We start from the raw sequence: 8,105 nt of genomic DNA, 5'->3' as shown, positions 1-8,105 counted from the left end.
AAGCCTACTTAAATGTGAAAAGACTTAAGTTACTCGACTTGCAGAATTCTGAATTACTTCCCTTTAACAAATGATGTTAAATGAATAAAACACATCATGTTGACACAGCAAGATGTCCCCATTACTGTGTTGAACAATAAATCTTTTTCTGAAGCAAGTGGTAATGCATTGATAAGCACTTCTTACAGCTCCCTTCACAGCCTCACAAGGCCACTGCTGGCATCAGGTATCACCACTGACAGCTTTCAATAGGGCTGGTCAAAGAAAGCTGGAAAGATTTTACACCAGAAAAACTTGAGTCCACTGAAATGCAAAAGCCTTCTGAATGATGGATTTTACTAAGATTTCACTTCAGCACAAAACCTTTGTAAAGACCAGCCTGTTTAAGCCTTTTCAGAACAAATTCAGTTCTGTTTTCCTTTAGAAATGCACTTCAATATAGCTTTGTATGATAAATACATTGCAGAAGCAACCCCGTAAAAGTCAAACCCGACCATTTCAATCTACCTTAAATACTTTCCTTAATGTTTGTTTTGCAGAGATTGATGGAAGCTGGGTGATATTTATTGTTTTCCCAAGCAGCACTTGCCTTTTCCACCAGCACAGTCAGTGGGAAGAAGAGCGTGAATTTCATGGCAGTTGCAGCTGGAAGTCAAGATCCAAACCATAGCGTCACCTCAGTAACAAAGTGAAGCAAGGAGAGCGAGCGGACAGCGGCTGTCACACAGGATATCGCTTTTGCTGCCGTGGGGCTGGATGGAAGCAGAGAAGAAATGCAAAATAAACAGTGTTTGTCCTCATGTTTCATTCTTTGGCAGGTTATTCGGCTTGTTCAGACCATACATATAAACCTGACCCTGCCCCAAGCTTGGTGGCACCAGATTTCCAGTGCCCATCCCCGCAGTTTAAACTGCCTGTCCCTTCCCAAGTTTTGGTTATTTCTGTCTCTGACTCTTCCACCTAGACCTTATGAGAGGCAGCGACTGAGGATTGTGCAATGCTAAGATTAAATTAACATCTTAACACAAAAATCTCATTTGCCTGAATTAAATCAAACCCAAGTTTGTATCTGTTGCGCCATGCTGCCTTACCCTATGCAATAACTTACTTCTCTAATTAAACACTTGAAATACTGACCCAAGGTGGATCCTTACCATGTTGTTCTGCCAAAGGGCAGAGATTCCTAAGTATGAATGGACCTCATCTGCCAAACCCTGGCCCAAAGATACCAACAAGGGAGAGGCTGGTTTAGCCTCCATCAGAAGAGCTTTGTCCTCCTTGGCCTCTGATACACTCTCCCTGCTTGGGGAACAGGAAGGTTCCCCCCTACGCAGGCAATATGGCCCTAACAGCAAAAAGAGATGGCCAGAAAATGGGAAATCCACTTCAGGGATGCCAATTTTCTGACTTCCCCCCTACATTTTGGACAAAACTGTCTGCTTTTAGTTTTAAGATAGAGTGAGCAAGAAGAGTGTCCCAGAACAGCCACCAACTTAGTACAAGATTTTTCCCCTCCATTCAGTACCATTTCCAATATTGCCCAATTTGTTGAAGCCAACATATTTGGTTTCAACCAGTCACCAAACAGACAAAACCTCTTTTGTGGTCAGCAGCTGCTGATGCCTCCCTGGGAGCTCCTCGAGGAATCCTGGACATCATGAGGATAGAGCAGGCTCTTCACATCAGCACAAGTAACAAACATTTCCTCTGCATCCTAAATCTCTTGCCATCAGTTTGGCTACCCAACAAAAGGCAGCTGGATTCTTCTCTCACCACTGGCAAATGCAACTTTGCACCAATTTAATTTCTCAATGAATGGTCCACGAGTCTTCATGTGGAGGACAATAAAACCTCATGGTGTTTCTGCAAAGATGTACAGACACACCCAGTTCTCTGGGCTCATTAGTAAAGCTGACCTCAACAAAAGTGCTTCCATGTTCCAAAGTCAGCCCACAGCCAAGCAACTGGGTGGCTTCTTAGTGGGGCAGAGAGGGCAGATGGACAGTGTAACACCACTTACCCTGGGGAAAGATCCCTGAGGCTTTGTGCATCATGGGCACAGTTTTGGTTTCCAGCCCAAAAAGCCAGTTCTACTGATGGTAGTGATTTTTGGTCTATTTTATTGTTTACCAAGCTCTAAACACCAAGTTTGGGTTTTCATTTAAAACAATTTCACATCATTTTGTGCTAATAGATCATGTCTTTCTTTCTACTTAGAAAGCACACATTTATTCCCACACAACAGCCACAATACACCCAGAAAAACATTCAGGACATGGCTCTGGATGTCTTTGATTTACCAACATACTTTTCTGAAATTAGAAAGAGATGTGGTACTTGCACATTGTTAATTCAAGTACTCAAACATGAGCAAATTTACCCACTGGTCTCTAAAGGGATGGAATAGTTATAATTTTCCACTCTGAAATTACTGTTCTTCTTGGAAACTACATAACCTCTCACTGATGCACTTGGTCCTCTGCTTAGCATAATAGGTTTTTGCTTGTGGACTGTGCAAGACTAAATAACTCCAGTTCAGCTGTCTTTAAAGGAAAACGGAAACAAAGAAAATTGGGATTTTGAAAAGTAGCACAAACTTTCCATTAAAATTCATAGAATCATAGAAATGTTAAGGTTAGAATAGACCTCTAAGATCATTGAGTTCAACTGTTAGCCCAGCAACACTGTGCTTACAGCAAAACCATGTCCCCAAATGCCACATCCAGCCTCCTTCTTTTGAACACTCCCAGGGATGGTGGTTCCACTACTTACCTGAGCAGCCTGTTTCAATGCCTGACCACTCTTTCAGTGAAAAATTTTTTCCTGATATCCAATCTGAAACTCCCTATGTGCAATTTGGGGCCCTTTCCTCTTGTCCTGTCACTTGTCACCTGGGAGAAGAGACCATCTCCCCGCCCCAGCCTCACCCTCATTTCAGGCAGTTGTAGAGAGTGATAAGGTCTTCCTTGAGCCTCCTTTTCTACAGGCTAAACACCTCCAGCTTCCTCAACAGGTCCCCATAAGCCTTGTGCTCCAGACCCTTCCCCAGCTCTTGCCTTCTCTGGACATGCTCCAGCCCCTCAGTTTCCTTCTCATAGCGAGGGGCCCAGAACTGAACACAAGAACTGAGGTGTGGATCCTCTGTGCCAAGTGTAAGGGTACCAGCACTGCCCTGGTCCTGCACCTTATACTGCTGATCCAGGCCAGGATGCCACCAGCCTTCTTGGCCACCTGGGCACAGCTGGCTCATGTCCAGCTGCTGTTGACCAGCACTCCTGGTCCTTTTCCACCTGGCAGATTCCCAGCCATAGTCCCCAGCCTATAGCTCTGCCTGGGACTGTTGTGATCCAAGCGCAGGACCAAGCCCTTTGTCTTACTGAATCTCACACAATCAGCCTCGGCTCTTTGATCCAGCCTGTCCAGATCCCTCTGCAGAGCCTTCCTCCCTTCCAGAAGATCAATGCTCCTGCCCAGCTTGGTGCTGTCTGCAAACTTACTTCCCACTCTCATGCCCCAGTTTTGCTCTCTATTGAACAGTGCAGACAATTTATTTTTTTAGAGATGTGTCTGACTTGCACCCACTCTTGGGATGGGCAGAGCCAGGCTGGGCAGCTCCCTCTGCTTGGGTATATTTCTGTTCTTTTCTTTCCAGAAGCAATAGTACTCATTTCTTTCTGAGGCATACACATCTGACTAATCCCTCAGGAATGTCTCAGGGGAGGAACCTCCCACAGAAAGGCACAGTTACTTGCAGTATAAACTCCCACCAGATGCATCTGACCCTGGGACAAGGCTTACACAATGTCAGGGAAAACTTTACTTACTCCTGTTCACCTCTCCACAGGTGCAGTCACAGATCTCATCACACTTTCCTTCTGCAAGAAAAAGAAAAGCCCAATCCACTCTCATTTATGGCCTTTAAATGATTTTGAGTTTTCCAGAAATTTGAGAACTGCTTGCCCCTCTTCAGAGCACTCAGACAGCGCCTATTGTTGTAACCCCCTCTCCTCAGGCCTCCATCTCTGCCTCCTGCAGCCAGCCCAGCACAGGGCTCAAGCACAACCTTCTCTGCTGCAGGCACCAGCAATAGTGCCTGCAGAGGTGTAACCAATAGAAAAAGAAATGTAGCTTCACCCACTGCTATCAAGTCAAACAGGTGATTCCCGTCTCTCTGTGAGCATCAAATCTGGGAGCTCAGATAGCTGCTTTCTTATTTCAAAAACCCACACTTCAAATGTCTTTAAATAAATTTTAAAAATAAATTTTAAAACGTTTGGACTTCGAAAGGTATTTCAAAGGTTCTGCTGAAATTCTCACCCCTTGTCCCCACTTTCATGCCGTGGCTTTCTTTTCTGTTGAACATCACGTCCTTATGTCACCTTTGCTCGGATCCCTGACCAATACTACAGTGGTGGTCAGAGGGTGAGTAGGAACTTGGATCTGTTTGTCCAGAGGCTGGGTGGACAGCTGCCCAGACCCAGGCTGAGTCTCCCTGGACTCTGGTGGGTATCACAGGACAGGACAACCATCACATAATGTGCAAGACCTGCTCTGTGACTGTGCTCAGAGCACATCCCACCCTCTTCCAGGGAGGGATGGAGACAGTGGTGTTGCTAGCTAGTTTTAACTTTAAGTCCAGTGATTTTCCACAGTCTCTCCTACAGAAGTTGCTCCTATTTTTGTGGGAGCTGCTCAGATGCTTCAGAGGAAGGCTGGAAATCAAGCCATCTCAAGGCTGGAAGTCAAGTCATCTGAGGTCACCTCACAGGGATGTGAGAGCCCAGTGAGCAGCAGATAGACCCTCTGTCTTACTGGCACTCCTCCAGGGTTAATCTAGCAGAAACTGCTGTGGCAGTACCCAGCACGGTTGCTGGGTCTTACTGCCACTCGAGTCATTCACCCAAGGGAAAACCCACAGCAGGCTCTGGACCCACACAGTGCAATGGGAGTGGGAGCAGCATAAATAACAAAGTCATGTTCCTGGGGGCAGCTGATGAGAAGATGCCTGGGATGTGCAGCTAGAGAGCAAGGTGTTAAATAAGCACAGCCTGTGCCTCCCACGCTCGGGAGGGAGGAAGAGAAGCAGAGAAGGAGGGAGGGACTGCAGGCCATGCTCTACGTGCCCCAGGGAAGACAGGAACACGTGTAGCTGCTCAGCATCAGTTTCCCAATACATTAAGCAAAGAGGAGAAAGAAAGACACAGGGCTTCAGTGGCTCTGAAAGCTGAGATAAGGGCAATGAGGCTCTTAGTCCTCGCAAGCAATGTGGTTCTTATCTGCCCCGATAGAGCACTCCTGCTGTCATTTTTTTGAGTTGTGCTCTCAAAGGCCTCACACCCACTCAACCACAGGCTTCAGGGGAAAACCACAATGCAAAAACACCCTCTCACCCTTTCTCCCCAGCTGCCCCCTTTTTTCCTCACTTTCAGGAAGTGAGGAGAAAGCACATCCACAGTGACACAAAGGGGTTGCACGCCAGGTGCATGAAAGCAAGCACACAGCTCATCCCTGCTTGTCCTTGTGCAAGCTGAGAGCCAGCAACTCTGGAAGTCCACAGAAAAAAAGAGAAGGAAGAAAAGCTCAGCCTGCCTGCGGAGGGAGGTGGGAAGTAGAGCAAGAAACATTCTGTTCTTTAGAGCATTTACAAGATAGAACTGAAACGATAGCTTCAACTCCAGCATCTCTCAGTTCCTAAGTATTTGACTTCAGATGAGTAAATGCACACCGACTGCCAGCAATGGGCATGGCTTGCAGTAGCCCTCTTGTTAAAGGATAGAAATGAGCAGAGACACAGACTTCTTGTTTATCATAGCATGATTTTTTTTTCATGTTGCACCTGGTTTATTCCTCTTTACAGCTCAGCCATCCCGACTGCAGCTATTCACTGGCTCTGGCTGCAGCAAGCCCCTACCGTAGGCTTCCCTTGCAGCCTCTGACTGCTGGTTATTTCCTGCTAAACTATGACTCCATGGATTAGTTTGCACACTCTGAATGCAGGCTTATACCTAGATAGACTATGGCTGCAGGTTCCAACAACAGGCTCTAACCACAGAACCAGACTGACCTCACAGCACTGAGTCTCTCTCCCCATCTTCTTCACGAGCCTCTCATTCCCTCTTCTTCAAGGTTTCTCTTCCTTCACGATTCCCCCTCACGAGCTAACCCACTCCCTTTTATCACACTTACCTTTATTGGATACAGCTGTGACTCATCAGGGGCGAGGCTGTATTGGGTAATTAACACAGCTGTTACTTACCAGGGACGAGGTCACCTGTGTTCCCTTCCCCTACAGGCAGGTGCTTATTTGCAGAGATTATATGTGAGTTACACATTCAGGAATTACACAATTTCTGCATAGAAAGAAAGAGATTACTGTAGCTTCTACAGACCTCAATAGTGGACATAGGTGATATTTTAGATAATCACTCTATGACTATATGATTTTAGTATCTTCAGATGTGTGAAGGTAAAAGATGGGTTTCTGAACGTGCCTGCACATTGGCTGAAGTTTAGATAAGAGCAGCTTCATGTTAGACATGAAGACATTCTTATACAAACCTGTGAGTGCCTTACTGTGCCAAGTCAAATGTAATGGTCCCAAGTCTCTCAACCCTTGTATTTTCAAGAGTGAAGTTATGAGACTTTCCTCAGGAAGGTTTGGGCAGTGGAAGCAACCCTTCACTGAAGGAAAGCAGTGGTACTGCAAGCGTTTGCCTGAAGAAAGCAGCTCCTCTTGTTGGTGAGTTTTGTTCCATGGCTTCCTTGTGCCCCATCTCTGCCTGCAGCCATGTCCCCTTCAAACGCAAAGTCACCTGGGCTCCTGGCATCCCCACTCTGATTTGGGACCCAGCAGATTTGTAACCAGGCTTGCAAGTGTTTTGGCAGCACACAGCAGTGCTGCAGGGCCCTGCACAGAGCTGAAAGCCCTGTGCACCTGGGGAGCACCTGTGTGGAAAAAAAATGCTGTGGGATTGAAAGTTTAGAGTTGAAGAGGAGCTCCAGGCAAGCCCCCACTGAAGAGAATTTGTGTTTCTGCAAAGTATTTCTTTATAGGAGTGATTTTACTCTGGGGCTCGTATGAGCAGAGGAATTGCTGTGTTGAGAGCAATGAGCTGCTGTGCTGAGCTCTGGGGTGTCTGGCCATGTCTGAAGCAGTGCCACAGAGCCATGGCCCTGAGCTGACAGCCAGGACAGCACAGCTCTGCCCCCAGCTCCGTGCTGGCACACCACATCCCCCGGTCCGACAAGTCAGGCACTGCCCAGTGCCCTCCTCCTGTCACAAGCAGGTGGTAATCCTTACTGAACACGAGTGCCTTTACTTCCTCGAGGGTTCTAAATATGGTCTGGTCCCTACAGCTCTCCCTGGAGGAGCTCTCACAGCCAGCCTCAAGGCATCCCATTCCCCCTTCCTCTCCTTAATCAGCAGCTCAGCATGAGGACCACCAATGGTACACCCTGGAAAAGCCTGGAAACCTCCCTGAGCACAGCCAGGCAGCTGCAGGGGCCCACGCCACTGCAGTACCAACCACCCTTTGTGAATTCAGCAGTGTGATCCTGAGTCACTACACGTTCCTCTTTTTTAATTTTAGAAGTAGTTAACTCCTCTCCTTTTTATTATCTCGATGTATTCCTCCTCTCATACCCATAGGATTTCTGTTACTCAATTTCCCACCAGCTGGCACAAAACTCTTTTGCTCTGCCCTAATATGTGACCCCAATCCCAGACTCCTGGGTCTTTTTTCACTTTTCCTTGAACTTCTTCAATTTCATTTGTGACTGTTTTCCTACGAAGCAAGGTGGACTGACTGCAGCTTTGCTGGTGTCTCTGCACATGGCAGAACAAGCACAAATTTGCCTTCTGCCAGCAACCCAGCAGCTCTGGGCAAGAGGGAGCAGATGGAGACACTGTAGGGACCAAACATTTTGAGAGAAAAGTTAAAAATTAGGAGAAAAACAAACAAGTCTCTCATCTCATGCCAAAACCAAAATTGTTTTCCTACTACGGAGAAAGAGGAGAAAGAAAAGCCCAGGTCATGGAGAAAGCAGCACCACAGATGGAGCTGAGGGCCTCTCTTGCCTTGTAACCTGGAAGTTGCACAGAGGCA

The 8,105-nt window shown here is 46.8% G+C and overlaps 1 long non-coding RNA gene across 1 annotated transcript; it reads right to left on the bottom strand.

Annotated features, from left to right (window-relative positions):
* Nucleotides 1–599: 599 nt before the first annotated feature.
* Nucleotides 600–6,137, bottom strand: LOC120748739 (uncharacterized). Its single transcript, XR_005699408.1, has 3 exons — nt 6,065–6,137; nt 3,825–3,875; nt 600–752 (listed from the first exon to the last, which is right to left on the bottom strand). It is a non-coding gene; the product is annotated as an uncharacterized LOC120748739 (long non-coding RNA).
* Between the last annotated feature and the right edge of the window lie 1,968 nt (nt 6,138–8,105).

This window comes from Hirundo rustica, chromosome 2 (genome assembly GCF_015227805.2).
Source record: "Hirundo rustica isolate bHirRus1 chromosome 2, bHirRus1.pri.v3, whole genome shotgun sequence".
Taxonomy (NCBI): Eukaryota; Metazoa; Chordata; class Aves; order Passeriformes; family Hirundinidae; genus Hirundo; species Hirundo rustica.
Note: the sequence above shows the minus strand (reverse complement) of the source record. Positions and strands in the feature narration are given on the sequence as shown.